Source organism: Zosterops lateralis, assembly GCF_965231275.1.
Source record: "Zosterops lateralis genome assembly, chromosome: 25".
Classification (NCBI taxonomy): Eukaryota; Metazoa; Chordata; class Aves; order Passeriformes; family Zosteropidae; genus Zosterops; species Zosterops lateralis.
This window is the reverse complement of record NC_139785.1, coordinates 4,587,964-4,607,253: the sequence shown is the minus strand read 5'-3', so window position 1 is coordinate 4,607,253 and position 19,290 is coordinate 4,587,964.

Sequence of the window (19,290 nt, the reverse complement as noted above, 5' to 3'; positions counted from 1 at the left end):
AGGGATGTAAAATCAAGTCTTTTTTTATACGATTCAATTATAGATTGATGGGAAGGCTCAGAAACATGGATTAATGATCTTTTCTTAAAGGAAAAAAATTATATAAGGGAAAATAAAAGAGAGCCATATAAAAGAAAGAATTACTACTCCCCAAACCATGATTAAGGTTTAGTAGGTTACGTTCAGAACAGCGTAAAAGGGAATTTGTGGATTCCCAACCATATTAAGAGAGTATAAATGGAGATAAAGGAAGCAGCATGGTACTTTAAATTATTGTCCCTGCAAAGGTGGGGGAAGCACATCTCCAGTGCATGGGACCAACAAGGAGATGGTCATTTCCCATCAGGAAGGAGAACGTGTTTTAAGGGACTCTGGAGCTCCTGAAAGGTCTCAGATTTTCACAGACATGGGGCAATTGCATGGATGGCAACGGAGCTGGTCTCCATTGATTTCCACCAGCTGGGGAGGGAATATCAGCTTCTCCTAGTGAAGGGAAAATGATGGCAGGGGCACAGCACGAAATAGGCCTGATGTCAGTACTCCACAGCACCTCGCTCGGCCCAGCCACCTCTGTAATTCATACCAGCTTAAGTATCCAAAAATCAATGCAATCCTTCCAAAAAAAAAGCCACTCCAGGCCCTGTGCCCAGAGCTTTTCTAATGCTCCTGATGATTCAGCCCCCAGCCTTTTATAAAAAAGGATAACTCCACAGGGTTTAGGGGAAAATAAGCATCTTCAAAAAGCCGCAAGGCACTCAGATCCTATGGTAATAGGAGGCATGGAGTACCTGAGATAATCTGGTTTCTAGAGAATATTTCCCTAATGCTAAGTCCAAGCCCCACTCAGCGTGGAGCAGCAGCCGAGCACATTGTCAGGGAAGCCATTGTTTATGGCTTTGTCCGAGAAGAAAGCTCTATCTGGGTCACACATTACAGGGGAGCGGGCTAGGAGAATGCAGCCCCGGCAGAGCTATGGAAATGAAGGCAATAAATGCAGGAAGAATAGCAGGGAAGGAGGTGAGAGGAGCTGGGGAAGGATCGAATTGAAGGGGGGAAGGTGGCATAACCAGAGCTCCTGCGCCGCGACACTGAAATCTAATTCACACCTCCGCGCTGCCTGCCCGTGCGCCTCCAAAGCGAGGGAGAAACGTGGAGAGAGCACCCAGGATTACTTTTCCAGCTCGCCTCCAAGGGTAAAAAACCACCCTCAGCCAGAAGGTGGGAAGTTGTAATAATATAAATAAATGTATAGTTACATAAATAAAAGGCTGGTGGCTGATTCTCACGTTTGGCAAGAGGCCAGGGCTTTGCCCAATTAAAAGGAAAATGGATTCCAGCGGAAAAAGAACAACTTCCCCCTCCTTCAGGAAGATGTCTTTCTGATGAGATAAAACCTTTACTTCACTCAGTCTGGAGCAGCATTAAAGGCCAAGGTAGTATTTAAGCTTGCAATTAATTTCCAAGCATTTCAGAAGGCTGTGATCAGTTGAGCACAGCACAGGAGGAGCAGGAAGGGACAGGGACTCCCAGGAAGTTAAATCCACACCAGGACTCTAAGCTGTAAAATCCATGGAGCTGGGAAGAACTTTAGTCAGGTTTTTTATCAAGTTCTGAGGTTTAGGTTGTTTTTTTTTTTTTCCTTTCTACACCATTATCCACAGACACTGCAAATGGCAAATCCTTTGTCTTTCATCCCAGGGAGTTTGCTCCTGTATCCCCTTCCAACGCCCACACAACCCACTGCTCTCCACCCCTACTTCCATTAATTGATTTGTACGGATCCTCCTGTCAAAGAAAATTGCCTGGGAAGTCCAAATCCTGAAGACAAGTCACAAATTTTAGAACCCAAAGATTTTGTGAAATGGTAACAGCTAGTGGGAATCGGGAAACATTATTGAAAATTAAGGGTCTGGGGTTAAATCAAAGTTTCTCTTTCCCTCTAATAAGATGACAGCCCAGACCATTTGACTGACTGCTGAGACACCGACTCCTCGCTGGCTTTAGATTGCTCAAGTGCTCAGAATTTAATCTCAAATGGCTGTTATTGAATTTTCTCTTGGACTATCTGGCTGACGGGCACAGCAAGAGAAGCCAGCCCCTACTCACCCGGGCAGCCTCCCAGCCTCTGGAGCTGGAATACCTGCTGCTACACCAGGGCTTTGCAGGAGCTTTTGCTCCAGCACCTTCCAGGAGGGAACAGCATGGCTCAGGAGGGACGAAAACACTGGGAATAATTTATGGAAGATAGGGTGGTTGCTTCTTACACACTGCTTCTTACCACAAAATGTATTAACTGCAAGCAACAGCAAGGAACCGTGCAAGAAGTGATCCCTCCAGATGTGTTTAACGCCCGGCGAGGCGAGGCAATCCTCCAATGTACACATGGCTCTCCGAAGGGTAAATGTTTCCCAGCTTCTACCGGCATATTCCTGTCATTTACACAGCGCCGTCAATCATTGCTCTCCCAAGAAGGGGAGCAGTGTAAACTCATGTTTAATGCCAGATTTACACACATTTCTATTCGCCAGTAAATGAGACCATTACATATGTTGTGTCAATTGATTTTTATAGTCTGAGCTGTGAGTATTGGCACAGGGGAAGTGCAAAGGAACCCAGGCGCTGGAAGTTGGAGCTGGCTCCTGGTTTCTCCTGGCATTGCCCCATCCTGAGGCACATCCTGACCTTTACCCTGTGGCATTAAATTTTTCCTGGCCGTGGACCTTCTCAGCTCTATCAGCTGATCCCATCCTGCCATGCAGACTTTCCCCTGAGCTGTTCCCCACTGCAGGGAGAGAGGCGTCTGTGCCATGTTGCATTCATGGACCAAAACCTTGGGATCTGCCCCAAAGTTTTGCTTTAGGTGCATACTGAGTGCAAGGCCTCAGAATGAAACCCAGACCTGCACTAAGTCTTAGTCCAGGGCTAGTTGTGCTTTGCTGAGGCCACCAAAACCAGAAGGCAGGACACTGTGTCTCCTGCAATGCCACCAAGGGAGCTGATGTTCAGCTGAGAAGTCAATTCACCATCCTTTTAAGAAAGTCCGACTGAGGACGTCTTGCCAAAACAAAGCAACCTCCCTGGAAGAATTATCATTTGTAAATACCCCCCAAGGAGTTAGCAATTCCCTTTCCCAAGATGACTCATCCTCCTACACAAGGGACAGCGAGAAGAGCAGTCACGCTGAGGTGTCAGTGCTGCAGAGCCGGCACTGCCTCCCTTCATCGGCTTGAGAGAGATGATGGGCACAGCCCAACCTGCTCCCCACAGCATCACCCACCCTGTGTCCCCTCCTCTGAACAAACTCCCTCATGGGGTGGCCTCTCAAGCAGTGCCACCTGGACAGAGGGGATGATCCATGTGCAGGCAGCATTTTGCTGCTGACCTGGGTGCTTTGCCTTCATCAACATGCACGGCAGCACCTTCCAAGGCTGGAGAAAAGGAGGCTGATCCTTTCAAGGGGTGGCTTTTCGCACTCCCCGCAGCAAAGCAGAGCTTTCTCTCCATAATTAACTGCTCCAGCCGTGTCTTGGCTGAGCTCCACCAGCAACACAGCAGAGGCAGTGACCTCCAAGAGCAAAGCCTTGGATTTTGGCGGAGCCGCTGCTCCCCACCACCCCAGGCCACGCCGTGAAAAGCCAGCCTGCGGATGTGGGAGGCAGCAGAGCCATTCAAACCAGCCACAGGCAGTTTCGCAGAAACAGAGCTTCAATCCAGCATTAATTTGCAGCATCCTGGGCTGAACACTTTAGATAAGGAGCACGGGAGCCAGGGAGATGACAGGGACAAGCTTGTGACTGTGGCACATCTGTGCGTGATCACAACACCCTGCCTGGATCCGCTGTGGGCTCGGGCGACCTGGGTAACACAATGGCAGGATGGTCCCCACAGGCAGACCCCTTCTCCAAATCCCCAGCAACATCTCTTTTTTTTTCCCTTCCCTGCAGGGCTTAAAGCCTCATCCTGCTCCAGTTATTCTGAAAGGGAATTTAGTGCCTTGCCATAAATTATACGAGCATTGGACATAAGCATCGTTTATGCACAAATCACTGTTCCCTAGAACAAAGCAAGTATCAGCCTCCTGACAAAACACTTTTTAGTAGGATTGGCAAATGAATAAAACCTCCCTATGAATACCAACGTGCTGATGAAAAAGTCCTACTGATTTTAATAGAAAATTATCATTTTCCTATAGGATTTTTGTGAACCATCTCGTTGAATTTAATAGAGATTTTCTATTCTGGTCTGCAATTATGCAAGAGTTAAAATACCTCCAGAGACGAGGAGATTATCTATTACATTCTATAGGATTGCAGAGTAATTTCCATAGAATCCTGTTATGTTTCTATAGAGCCTGACAAATTTAATCCCTATTGAACTTTAAAGGGACTTTTCCATAAGGGACAAATAGACACTGACATCTGTTAGCTGCAAAATGAGTAATACCCAGAAAATAGAGGCCTTACACACCACTGCTGCACCCGAAATGGTCGAAAGATGTCTTGAACAAGCAGCTTAATGGGGAAAATGCATTAAATTGGTGTCACATGGCTGCATTAGTAGGGCTGTGTTGCAACATTTCTTTTATACACAATGTCATTTATCCAACCAATGCTTTACAAATTGCATTTGCTACCAATGCGCACTTGATCTCATCATCCCATGCTGGGACTTTCCTGTATCAGCGAAGGGAGACTGAGAACAATCTAAATCCAGGGGAAAAAAATGTGGAGCTGGCGATGTATCCGTGCACATTCCTCTGCTCTAATGGTTCTAATAAATGCATCAACTCCCAATCTCTCTCTCTCATTGAACTCCACTGTGCAGCTTGAAGGGCTGCACTTCTCTTTTATGCTCAGTACTAAAGGAAAAAAAAAAAACAACCATTCAGCTGAGCTATCTGGAGAATGAAGTCTTTTAAAGTTAACTGTAAGGTACTTATAATGAGGAACAAAACAAGCAGGGACAGCCTAAGGTTTCCTACACCAACACGACAATTTGTCCTAGACTGGTTCAAGGAACAAATTAAAAGACACGACAGCCCCATGGGTCTTTTTCCACCTTTCCTTGTGCAAGCTGGCATCAAACACAATACATCCTTCCATGTGGCTCTATCTTTATCACCCACTCATCCAGTTATTCCTCAAAAAATCCAAAACTCACTCCAAGAGATCCTTCAGGAGATCTCGATTTTGGATGCATCCCCTCTGCAGAGTTGCTCTGGTTCTTGCCTAGTCATTCTCTCACCTTTTTGGAGATTTTGGGTGCTTTAAGATCACCCTGGGTAAAGCAGCTTGGGTGTCCCTAAGCCAGGCTTGTGGCACCTAAAGACATACAAGTTGCTGGAGTAATCATAGTAGCCAGCACAAGAGCCTCAGAGCAGTAGTAATAGAACAGTAATATCCAAATTAACCTTCAAATTATAGAGCTGTCAGGGAAAATTATCCTAAAATAGTACAGGAGGCATCTTAGAGAAGGAGGGAATTGGCAATGTGGACCTAAATCCCTTGACAAGCATCTGGCAGTGGTGGAGCTGAGGGGACCAAGCCAAAACTGGGCACCCAAAGCCACATGTCTGAAGACACCACAGACATACCCATGGCAACGAGAAGAACAAGCACCTCCATATGTCTTCCCAACTGCATTTCCTTTCCAAAGAAAAGGACAACGTGGTAACTGAGCACAGCAGGAAAATATATGGCTTTAATATTTTCTCATTTGCCAAATGCTGGCGGGGTGTGGACAGTGGGTGCAGGGAAGGCTGTGGGATGGATTTGCTTTTTTCCTCCTTCTGAGATATATCTGCAAGTGAATAAAGTCCTTAGGGGTGCCAGGACAGCTCTTTTGAATAGTTACTGCCCAGAGACCCCTCCAAAGCAAGCCCAGACCATGAAGGGGATACATGGCAAAAATCAATGTATAAGTGTGTGGGTACATCTCGCACCTTCACTGCTTCCCTTCCCTTTTTTGAATCAATTCCTGTGTTTCTAGAAACCAAACTTAGCTTCCACATGGGAAAATAATGATGATGCCTCACGTCCCTTTTAGGATCCCATTACTGGGTGTGCCAACATCCACGCAGAGTAAACCTCATCGACTTTTCATCCTGAGCATTGTGAGACTGCCAAAGTGGGAGAAATGAGGGAGGCTCGTATTTCTAATACCAAAAGGAAGCAACAGGAGAAAGCCTTTGATGCCAGCAGTCAGCTGAGGGTTTTCACACACACACTGCACCCTGGGACAAGGGAAAAAATAGCTCTGGAGAAGGAAGAACAGGCCAAGGAGACAACAGACCTCAGCACTTAGAACAGGGTCAAAAGTAACTGTTTAAATGAACATTTAGGAGTAACCCAACAGGGTTGGAGTTCCCCAAGGGCTCCACTTGGGTCTGAGCCAGCTCCTGCCAAGCCCTCACTGACACCATGGTCACATACAGGTCATTGATGTGACCTTCCACTTCAGACTGGCATCACTCAGGGCATTTCACCCAAAGATTTAGGAAGGTCCACACAGGAGGGAAGATGCTGCCAGCCTAACTTTGTTAATAGGAATGTAATTGGCTCTAGGGAGCCTAAGGAAAACTTTCCCAAGGTGACGGCACCCTCACAGGGCCCATGAGCAGGATGAAGGTTGAGATGCTCCTGCTGCTGAACCCAACGCTGAGCTGGCTGCTCCACCATCCACTGCAGGGGCAGAGCATCACTGCAAGGGGAAGTTTGGAGCAGTTTCAGCTGGAGCAAGCTGTGCTTTGCTTCAAACCCTCCCTCCCCACGGTGTGCCCAGGGCTGTGCCGTGCAGAGGCTCGGCACGGCCGGGACGGTGATTTGCAGTCTGCTCAGACACAGCCCTACATCACTTGGGAGAATGAACCTACAGTTTTATAAACTATTTATTAGCCCTGTCCTGTAGCGCTACATCAATATGGCCATCGGTGAAGCAAGGCAGGAGCTATAAAAATACCATCTATCCAAAATAAGCTTCATAAAATCAAACAGAGGCCAGTACAGCCTAGGATGGGATTGTGGCTTGACATATAAAGGGCCTCTCAATCTTTGAGATAGACCATTAAAATCCTCAAGCCCTTTTGGTTCACAGAAGTCTAAAACAAAAGGGGAGAAATAATGACACCTTTTCTGGTGGAGCAGGAGAAGGCAGCAAGGCAGTCGTGCAATATCATTTGTTTCCACAGGAGCCAGATTACTCCCTCTTCCCAGCAAGAAAACTACCAGCACCGAAAAAAAAAAAAAAAAAAAAAAAAAAAAGGAAAAAAAAAAATAAAATAAGTGCTTGTTTTCCTTTGCCTTCCCCACCCACGAGCTGCTTTTCAACAGGCAGAAAAGTTTCTCCTCCGTGTGCCAGCAGTGATGTTCACTGCTCAGCACAGGAGAGGCGGTGCGGGAGGGGGAGAGGGCAGGCACGGCTGGAGCACACCGATATCCCAGCCCACACTCCCCCCGGCTCCCGAGGCACTGGGGTAAGGCAGAAGGCAGGTCAATACATTGTCAGAGATGATGATTAACATTTCCAGCCAGTGCTCCCTCAAACCACCTCTAAAACATGTCTTAATAAACTGCATTGCAAATAGCCTTGTATTTCTACCTCGCTGCATCTGCCAGGGTGAGATAATACAGCGACCTGAGGAAAAGTGACACACAGGGAATGAGCTGCCGGGAGTTATACGACACCATGAGACCTGGCTCAGCACATCGCTTCCAACCCTGGGTGGCTCTTGCTGTGGCTCACCCAGGCTTTTTGGGGCTCTGTAGGAAACAAGGGGTACATTTTGAGCAAAGGAAATACCAGCTCGCAGAGAGTTTTGGGGCTGAAAGGGTTTGAGGAAGAAAATCGCTCTGAATTGCTATTGAGTGTGAAAATCGCCGTACGAGAGAAATATTTCAAAGTCAGGCACGTGACAGGTTTTTTTGCAGAAGCAGGCACCATGCTTTGAAAGGTCAGAGGGAGGTGAGAGCAAGCACAAGCATCATTTTCTTGGAAACACGGCCCTGAAGCTTTCCAAAACTCTGTGATGGCAACAGGCTCCGTGACAGTTTTTCCAGCGTTGCTGAAATACTTGGCTGGATGGAGCACGGCGTGGCTCAGCATCACCTTTACGGGGGATTCTGAACCTCACACCTTGCTGCACTGTGATGCTCAACCCTGAGGGAGACAGTCAGAGCTGCCAATCCAAACTGCAACTCAGCTCCTCAAAGCAGTGAACTGGAAATGAAGCTCACACACCTTCACGCCCTTCCGCCGCTTATCAGCCTGCCTCAGTAACATCAAAAGGGAGAGGAAACAGCTTGGGTTGGACACGGGGTGAAAAAAGGAAGGAAAAGATTTGGGTTTACCTGACAAGTCACCTTCAACTGGGCAAGGATGTTTTACATCCCCGTTCTGGACCTTCAAGTACTTCAACATTAAGTAAATGCCACTTACCTAGGAGGAAAAAGAGGAAAAAGTTAAAGTTCACCAAGTATTTTAACGCGACGCATTTTAAAAGTGATGGGATTTGTAATTCAGTTGTAGGCTGGAGGAAACACAAAGGGGAAAACTCCAGGTTTTAATATACTTTTATAAAGGTCAGCTTGAATGGCACAGGGTCACAAGGCCATCCTATGAGCTGTGTGTTTTCTTATTTACTTCTCACAGTTTCAGTTGTCCAACCTCCCTACCCAAGCCTGTAGAACAGGCCCCAGTTCCAGAGGCAAGAGCTGCCTCTTCCCATCCCAAGATTTGAATCTCTACAGAGAGGTGCTTCCTGCTCTTTCTTACATTGTTTTATTCCCAACAGCAAAATTCCCCATCCTTGGTCAATGTCTGACACCAACCTTTCCATCTCTGCAGTCCCAAACAGGCAATGCCACCAAATATTTCCAACATCAGCCCTGATTCCATGCTCCATGGGGAAAAAAAAATTTCTCAGGATCCATCTTTCCCAAGCTCGAGCTACAGCAACTCATCCTTCCAGGTGGGGATGCCCTACCTGATCCCCAGCCCACCAGGCAAGACCACAAACATGGGACAAACACAACTATTCACCCTTTCCTTCCAGAAAAACCAGTTTGACCTTCTCTAGAACAAAGAAATTCCAACTTTTCCAACCCCAAACAAAAAATCTGCCTCATGGATATGATAAATATTAATTGGAGATAAATAAGAAGCCTTTCCCTTTTTTCCACAGGCATCTGGAAGCATGGAAAACCAAGCAAGGAGGCTGTGCCCATCCAGCTGTTGCTCCATAGGCTGTTGTAGGGATTGACGCTGATGGGATGGGGCATGCCTAGCTAATGCATGGCTGTGTGTACTCTAAATTACTTAAAGGGTGCCTGGGGCTGTGGACAGATGCTGCTAAAACACGCAATTGAATAAATAAATGGAAGGTAACGGAGAGGGGAGCGATGCCATGGGAGAGTGAGTGGCAGAGTTTTGTGCCAAGGTGTTAAAAAAAAACTCCCACAGAGCTGCCTAAACCTCTTCTGAGGCTCCGCTGCTACGTGTTTCAGATGCTGAGAAGATTGAACTAATAAAAAAGAAATGAGAGAACTGTCACTGAAGATTACATGGTATTTATTCCAAAATCTGCTCATTACAGAAATTTGCAAGACAAATGGGTTTTTAGCAGGAAATGGCAGCTTTTCCTTAAGTGTATAACGACGAACAGATCTGGTTGGGAGCTGAATCTCTCTCTCCCTTTTCTGAGCTACTCCGGCTCCAAGTCTTACCAACCACCCAAGAAATACTCGCGAGGCTGGAAAAAAAACCCAATTTTTTTTTTTTTTTTAACATTCTCCACCAGCCTCTTCATAATCCTATAAGAAAGTACGATTAAGAAATATTTGAAGCAAGAAAAGCTCATTTGGCCTAGAGAGTTTCTAGGCGGCGAGAGCTTCTGCTGCTCCTCAACAGCCTGCAATCGGCATTGCTAACGCTCTGGATCCTTCCTTCCTCGCAGGGAAAGCCCTTCACCAAGAAGAGTATTTGTGGTCAGGCTTTAATCCCCCAGCCTTGATAAATGTTTAATTCCTGGGCCTGCCTTCGTATCTGAATATAGACTGGAGGTGCTTCGCATTCTGCCGTATCCGAGTGCTTCTAATGACATTTTGGCTTCTTTCCCAGTTAATTCCAAGTGCCTGAAACCCAAGCATCTCCCCTCTCTCCCTCCCCATCGCGGATGCACATGCGGATATTTGACTGATAATACACAGAGCCAGAATATGTGGGTTTAAAACAAGTCTCTGCAGCAGAGACTCAAGAAGGGAGAAGAAGAAGGGGGAAAATATGCCTTGAAATATTACAGAGTAGGAGCTGTCAAGTTGAAAAAGCTTCTACAAGGTTTTCAATGCCATAACTGTGTTATTTAGCTGGGGATGAGAATTTTCAGACACATCAACAGGAAAAAAGGGGTTTCAGGAGGGAAAAAAAAAAAAGAGAGAAGCGGCCTGTCTTATTTGCAGCTCTCCTTTGTTGGAAAGCAATTACAGCCTTACTCAATTTATGACCCAGAATGCACCCTAATCTACTTGTAAATGCATCTTATTCACCACACAGCACTTTCAGATACAGCCAGGGTAAATAAACGGGAGATTGTTCCTACCTACATTGCGGCACAACTGTTAATTGTAACGCCCCATGAAACTTAATTATGCAAAGCAGAGTGGCGACACTGCAGCCATTAATGAGATGTTTGATTCAAGAATAATTTGTTGTTTGGAGCCTCGGACTTGTTTTGCCTGTCCCTTCCACTGTGCTGCACTAATTCTCAATTCGTGCTTATTTTAATAGTGCGGCAGCGGGGCACAAAATGGCTCGGCTGAGGCAGCAACGGGAGGGCTCCTGGTTGGAATCCCATTTTCCAAGTGTGCAGCAAGGCCCCGCCATATGGGTTTCCCTCACTTCAACAGATTCAGTGGAAAGCCGGTGATGGGACACAAAACATTCTGCAGGTGAAGTGCTGGGAATGCTACCAAGCCCTTTTGGACAAAGGAGTGGCTAAAAGGAGAAAGACTCAGCTTTTTCTACACCCTCAGAGCCTCCCAAAGCCACTCTGGGTTGGACAAGGTGGGGATCCTGTTCACCACAAACACAAACACCCACGGCATTGCTTCCAGCTCCTTTGCAATGGCTGGATCTGAGCAATGCTTTGGGCTGAGCCATCGAGTTGCCTGCCTGGAAATAACATTTTAAAAACCACAAATAGAAAGTCGAGAAGAGGTTGAAGAGACAAAGAAAAAGCTGACTTGGAACAAGAAGTTGTAGTACACCCACTGATAAGGTAGGTGATAGATAGAGCTACAAGATGTTGCGTGGAGACTCTCCCCGCTGCTCTAAGAGACTTTCTCCCTAAATGGAGAAAGGAGATTGGTAGTCAGACCAAAGTCTATTATTTAAGCCTCTGGTTATTGATAGAAACACGCTATCTTTTTAAATTTACAATCAAGCAAGCAATTCACTCTCTCCCATTTACAACAGCACAAGATGTTTGCTCATATCTGCCCTGGAGATACCAGAGTCTTTCCTCCTCTCGGTTCTCTCCCAAGCTCTGACTGCAGAAATCCTTCTGCTAACATCATCTCTGAGCTTTCCCCTCGTTTTTCTTCCTGGTGGCACGCTCTGTTCCTAACTCAGGCCGAGCACTGACCCACTTCTCCAGTTGGCTCCATTAATACCTGTGATTAGTGGGCCTTGGAGCCAACAGCCACCACCAGCCCATGAATCACCAAGATTTCTTCCCTTGCGCGGCACCAGCAAAAGGAAGGAGCCAGGGCACTTTATCTCTGATATATCTGCTGATGATAGGAAAGACATTGTTGGTCTACTGCAACTGTCTATTTTTTCCCTTATAAATGTGACTCTTAAAATAGCAAGTCACAAAGAGGGTTTTAGACATATCGGAGGCCCTTGGGAACGGGGCCCTCAGTATTGATAGCAGAGAGATAAAGAGGAGCCCGGCACACACCGAATCCCGCCGACGCCTCTAATAAGATCAGGACAGATGACAAGGCACTCAACTGTGCCCCAGCAAGGTCATTACTGAGCATTAATAACAGAACCCTATTATGAACAGATCGCTCAGTGGTAGAGCCTTCCCCACCTTTGCTGCTAAGAAAGCCTCAGCAACCCGGAGGAGCAGGGTTTGGGTTTTGCTGCCACTCACCCAGGCTAAACATGGCCAGGGGAGTCAAGGTGCCCCATGGAAAACCCCTGGGGGAAGTCTGTCTTCCTAAGAAATGTTCATTATAGAACCATTTAGGTTGGAACAGACCTCTGAGATCACTGAGTCCAGCTATTGCCCCAGCATTGCAAGGCCCAGCACTAAATCACATCCCCAAGTGCCACATCCACATCTCTTAAATCCCTCCAGGGATGGGACTCCACCATTCCCCTGGGCAGACTCTTCAATGCTTGACAGCCCTTTTGGTGAAGACATCTTCCCTAATACCCAATCTAAACCTCCTCTTGAGGCCATCCACTCTTGCCCTATCATTTATTACTTGGGAAAATAGATCAATCCCCACCTGGCTCCAGCCTCCCTTGGGTGGTTGTTGAGAATGAGGAAGCTTCCCCTGAGCCTTCCCAGCTCCTTCAGCCACTCCTCACAGGGCTTGTGTTCCAGACCCTTCCCCGGCTCTGTTGTTACTCTTTGGACAAACTCCAGCACTCCATGTCATACTTAATATCTTCGTATCTTCCTTGAAAGTCATGACCAGCTACGTGCATCAAATCAACTTTTAATATTCTCTTTCCCCTTTGCCTTGTGTGACCCCCTTGCAGTCCAAACCAGCTCTTCCTGTGAAGATACTCCCACAAAAGCAGCAGCCAGCCCTGCTCTCCTCTGCCACAGCATCCAGCAGCTGTTCTCTCCCTTTTCATCTTACACAGAAGAGAAGGTTCAAATTTGTCTGTTGCTCCGTCCATTGCCCTTTTTCCAATGTACTTTGGAGTCCAAGCCAGGGACAACTGGCACCACCAGAAATCTGACCCTGGCTCTGCTGAAACTCTGAGTGAAATTATGCCAAGCCCACTGAATGGGTCTTGACTTTTAGAAAAATAAAAAGCATGCCTGGAGAAGGGCGAGATATTTTTTTTCAAACAATTTTGTCTTTTTTCTCCCCTACTGTCTGATATTTCATTTTGGGTGTTACTTTGATTTTATAGAAAAAATCAAAACCAATCTGACCCCAATTGTCCAGAAGTACTACCAAAAAAAAATATCTGATATTCACAGAGCTCTGGTCCTATTGCCCTAATTCTCACCTTCTCTTATTCTGTAATTTCCTCCTTCGTAACACGGTGACTGGAGCTGAGTGCAGTGTCTCAGACGTGCACTCAGCGAGGGCTGAGATATTATTGTTGATTTATGGGGGTTGGCTCTGCTTAGGGAACAGTGATTTACTTTGGTGTGTTTTCACAACGCTGCCATCTCTTTGGAGACAGATCTCACCCTCAGCTTCCCCACATCCAAACACCTGGTGCTAAGCACTCGGTCACAGATTGCTGAGACATTTCCCTATCTTTCCTCCTCTCTCCAGCTTTGTTTCCAGGAAGGTCATTACCACATTTTTGCTCCCCCAGGGTTTAACAGCCCAATTAGGGGAGACAGCAACACTTCAGTAGGTGCTGGCCAGAGCATGGCCTTATCCCTGGAAACCAATTCTCCCTCAGACTTAAATAAGGACCCAGTTTTTATACATCACTTTTCTTCACAATGGAACGGGTCAGGAATTATTCTTCCCAGCTTTATCTGCTATTCAGCTCTGCCTTTTGTTGGTCTCCTTCTTTTGATGCTGTGAGAGAAGCAGACCTTGCACACAGAGGTTTCCCAAAAGTACTTATTTTCCTCCTATGGGAGCAGGCAACCCCTGCACCCACAATCCAGCCAAGTGACCATGCCAAGATGAAGCACGCTGCTCCCTGGGTTGTTTTTCCAAGGAGAACTGTGTCTGCAAAACACTCCTGGGAGACAGGAAGAGGAATGGGAACAATGCTACAGCAGGACCTGGCAATAAATACCTGTTAAAGGGGCCTGTTATGGCTTTGCCTTCTGCAGTGGTTTTATACATACATAGATCAGTAAATACTGAAATAGAGGCAGTTTTCTGTACAACACCTTTTGCTGCTGTTTTGCAAGTGCAGATACATCAATGCAGCATCAGGCTCTTAAAAAAGCTCAGGAAAAGCTGCTCAGGAGAAGCCGCTGGTGCCATTACCCAGCACCCACACACCAGAACACACCAGCACGCCTCAGACTCACATTTCTGCTGCAAAAGAGGGGAATCAAGACACTTTCAACGGCAGAGCTCGGGACTAAGTGTCCTATGGAGCAAGTCCCAACACCCCGCTGGGAGACAGGAATCACGATCACCTCTTTGTTTCCCATCTCCCTTTTCATCCTCCCTTTGCCACCGTTTCCCCCGCTGCAGGAAACCTTGAACGCTGGCTCCCTACCAGAGGTATTGAGAAGCTGAACAACTGAGCAGCATTCTGAGAGCCTTTGAAGGAGCTGTACAATGTGGGAACAGTGGTTCACGCCAAACAATAACGTGTCCTCGCTCGCGGTGCGGCCCCCGCGATGACTGTCCTCAGCACAACTGTCAACTCCACTCCCGTTGAAGGATCTTTATTATTAGTGATGAGCCATGAAGAAGGGTGAATGCAGCCTGATTTTGCAGCTCCAGCACTTGGGGGAAAGAACAAATTGTGTAAATCCGTAATCGGAACCACGGGGGAAGAATAAATGTGGAACCCCATCAGGTGACATCTTGCTTTAGGTCCATGTTTTCCCTTGCTGCCCCCCACATCTCTCCTGTGAAAGAAGCACCAGCTCCTCTCCCCTCCCATAGCCCTTACACTATTATTTATTTCTACGTTTTATATCCTCAAACATTCCCACATTCACTGCAAACTCCAGCACTCTCTCTCTTAAGCCGTTTCAGGCAGTTCCTCTGCAGCGCTCAGAAGTATAAAATCTTTCAGTGATGGTTGCAAAAGGCGAAATCAAATGACAGGTTGATTTAGTGCAGCTCTTACTAACAGCTTGCAGAAATTAGAAGTAAATAGGAGGTCAAACAGCTCGCAAGCAATTTGACATTGGCAATTGCAGCTTAGTTAGGCTCCTCTGGTAATAAAGAACCACCGTGTCTTTCCTTTACCTCAGTGCTCGGCAATAGAAAGGTCATTACCAGCTAAAGATACTGCAAGAATAACACTTTAAACCTTTATTATTTTTAACAAGACATGGGTATTTTAAACAGTGTCTGTGCAATACACTGGTGGCATGCTACAATGACTGGAAATGGCTCAAAATAATAATAAAAAAGCCAAGTGAAATTGGAAACACACCATGGAACTATCCATGGTTCTTAAAGCTGTGTCAGTCAGTTAAGCAAAAACTATGCTTGGGTATAAGTGAGCATGAAATTCAATATAAACATCCTGAATGTGGTAGAGAAGCAGATGAAATATGTATACAAAATGCTAAAGTAAAATATACAATGAGCTTTGTATAAATAAACAATAAAGAAATAAGAAGATTATAAAAAAAAGCTGCCTTTATGATACATAGGATTGCTGAGAGTCAACCCATTCTGCAATTGCCTGACTTAGATACTTTGGGGATGTTGATTATGCTTTTAATTCTCTTTCATATAAAATAGAGGTAATTAGGGACAAAATAATTCCAGTAAATGTCAACTGCCTAAGACTCGAGAAAACTCAGAAGAGGCAAAGCCATACACAAATGTTTTGAAGTGAATAATAAATGAATTATGGGCTCTAAACAATTATTTTTTTGAAGTATCCCTAATGTAAACTAGCCAGATGTCCTGGGTGAAGAGGGTGAGAAATTGCCTTGACAGGCCACTAATTCTTTCACTGCAGATCCCTTCTGGGAAGTGGGGATTATCAAAATAAATAAATAAACAAATGAAAGCAAACACAAGAGGCACAACATGGCTTAAAAAGCCAGAGAAGGCCAGTGCAGTTATTACAAACAACTACAGTCCTAAAAACATTTCTGAAAGTTCCTCTCTGAACTTCAGCACCTGTTTTCAAACAGCAAAAGCACATCCCTGTCTCTCCAGACCTCCACACTGCAAAGCACCAAGTCCCTCATTTAGAGATGCGCATCCCCAAAAGAGCGACGGCATCACTAAGCCCAACTTGGTTCGCGACTTCCCCACGCCTCAGTTTCCCATCTCCCTAATGGGAATAATAGCAGGGCCCCATTTCCCGAGCTGGAGAGCTGGAGCGTTGCAGAAGCACTTAGATGCCATGGAAACAGGCGACATTCCACCACCCACGCTCCCCCAGGCCAGCTCCGTTATTCAGCAGAAATGCAGATGGACCAGCAGCTGGTCCAGAGGAAACCTCCTCCTCCTCCTGGATGAAGGAAGGGCAACATTTGGCCAACCTCTGCTCCCAACTCCGTTTTGTGAGTGTGAGCAGCCACTGTCTGGGTTTTGCCCCTTGGGAACACTCCCCAGTCCATGCCATCCCACCAGGACACATCACTGAGTGTCACCTGCAGGGTCTCCTCTACATATCCTTGTCTGCTGGGACCCAAAATCCTGCATGCAGGTGCACAAGGGAGCACATCACCAAGGTGCAGAGGACTCCCACATTGCACAGAGATGCTAAAAACCCCAGGCAGGATTACCAAAACGGCTGTGGAACAATGTTCCTCTCCTGAAAGCTGAGTCCAATCCCATCCACGTGCTGTCTCCTCCACCGCCCTCCCGGAGCAGGGAGAGGGACTGACCTGTAACTCATCCCACCTTCACCAAGCTGCAAGAATTACTCATCATTGTGCCAAGCTATCAATTTCTCAAATACACCCCAACTGGCCACACCACAGGTAATTAGAGCCCAGAGCCACCAGTGATTCAGGAGGGTTAGCACTGAGCCACAGCGTGGGACCCAGGAGTGCCCTGGGAAATGATGGGACCGTGTGGGTCATGCTGGCTCATCTGCACATGATTGGCTTAATCAGAGATAAGACTGACAATAGAGCAGAAATTTGAGCTGCAGACCAGGTCACACAGGCCAGCTTGGTAGGAGACAAAGAAAATCAGAAATGTCAGTAGCAGGTCTATAATAATTGCATAACAATTTCAGATAATAATTTTGCAGCAGAATTTTTTTTTTTCCCTGGCTTTCTACTCTATGCAAATACCAAATCAAGGCTAAACTGAGGGCTTCAAATGCCTGAAGATTTTGACAATGCAGAACAAAACCAGTAAGGGACATACTCACACTGATCACCACTAGGATGGAGGGACCATAGGGCCAGCAGGAGCCAGAGGCAACCAGAGAAAAGCAGAAACACCTCCCTGGCTAGGAAAGGACACAGCTCCACATCACTTTTGTCATCTTTCCCCGTTCAGCAGACAAGCTCCTTGGTCACTGCAGAGGACCAGGGCCGTGGAGAGCAATTCCGAGCCATCTCTGCCTACAACCTGTATTTGTTGCTCCCTTGAGTGGCTGCCTCAGACAGGCTTTGCTGTATTTTAGACCTGACATTACCCAGCAGGCAGTGAAAACTGGCTACTCATTAACTTTGCCGAGATGGGAGCAGCTCCCATAAAAGCCACTGAAACCACTCCAGCATTCGGGGTGTGTGTCATTTAGCTGTGATGTGTCCCTCTTGCTGTTTGGCTTTTCCTTTTCCCTTCAGTTTTATTTTTACGTGGTGACATTTGGAAGAGAAAGCCATTGAAAGCGGCGATATTGGACACTCAATTCCTGGCTCCCTTGCTGTCACTTAGCAGAAAACATTCAGAAATTTGATATTTGATCTTCCACCTCCTCTTTGATCACCTTTTTGTGCCTCTACCACTCCAAGGACAAAGTGGCTTAATAAATTGGAGAAATGGGCTGAGGAGGCTGCTCCAAGAGGGATTCAAAGTAAAGGCAGAAATCAGATGTACAAATTACTCACTAGCCAAGATTTTGGCAGAGATGTTGAGAGATTTGTGTACCTGGTGCTATTTCAGGCCAAATTTCCCAGAGAGGGACTCTGGCTGGTTAGCAGAGAGTTAAACAAGGCTTGATAAAGGCAAATAGTTAGCAGGTAATGGATTGCTGAATATTCAGCCGATGAGGCAGTGCTCAGCTCATGTCCATAGCCACCAGCAGCATCATCCACTGATGGATTTATCCCAATCTACCACTAATAACTGCAATATGCTTCTAACATCTGCTAACCACTTATTAACTCTATACAGACTCCTGAAGAGCTATCAATAACCCTAACTTTAATAAGAAGGGTGACCCCGTAGCCAGCATCAGGACAGAAATGTCATTCAATCAACTTTTCTGGCTGGGCTGTTTTCCTCTGCCAGAAATCTCCTGGGAGTGTCAGGCAGGACAGAGCAGCACGTTCAAGGTCAGAGAGTCCTCAACCAGCCTTGTCCTTGGGACTGCAGAGCCCCAGCCCCAAACTTCAAGGCAGTGCCATGTATCAGGCTGCACGTCCTCCCTTTGAGCTCCTCGGTGGCCACTACACAGTTGATATTCACCTTTCAACCATTTAAAAAAAATATTCATGATGAGATCAAGCACAGTGACCTCATTCTGCATGCACCAGCTTCCCATGTTAGAACAGATATTTTACTCTTTGCAGATGTGAGGTGAAAAGCGTGTGTTGAGGGGAGGCACCACAGTGGGAGCCGTGGGGAAGGACAGCACAGAAGTCACATTTTCTTTCCATGGGGGAAGCATCCTCCTTCTCCACAGACTGCTCAGCTGCATGGGGAGTGCTCACAGGGTGGAGGACACAGGGCAGAACCCTGCTGCCTTCTCCTCACCCTCACAGATGGTCCTTCCCTGGAGCTGTGGGTGCCAGCACATCCCTAAGCCCTAATGTCATGTGTCACAATGTGCTAACATTCCGTGGTGCTCCCCTTGCACACCTGCATGGCACTCCCCACTGCACAGATGGGGAAACTGAGGCAGGCTGGGTCACAGCTCATGAGTTCCTGCTGCTGTTTCGGTGCTGCTTCCAGCTCATCTCCCAAGGTCAGTGGGCCAGCAGCACTCTCACATCCTGCAGGGATGGAATTCACAAGCCAAAACCCAATTCGTCCACCAACTCGAGTCACAGGCAATCTTCAAGCCAATGGATTTGGGTTCCAGCAAAAGTTTGAGTCTCAAACTAACACAACTGTGCCCCATCCTGTCCAAAGGGGACCCTATGCCAGCTTATGGAGCTAACACCCCATTTACCCATTGCTACTCCTTCCAAAATAAACAGGTTTATGGTCACGCCATCACTCCATCGGTCCAAGACTCATGGAA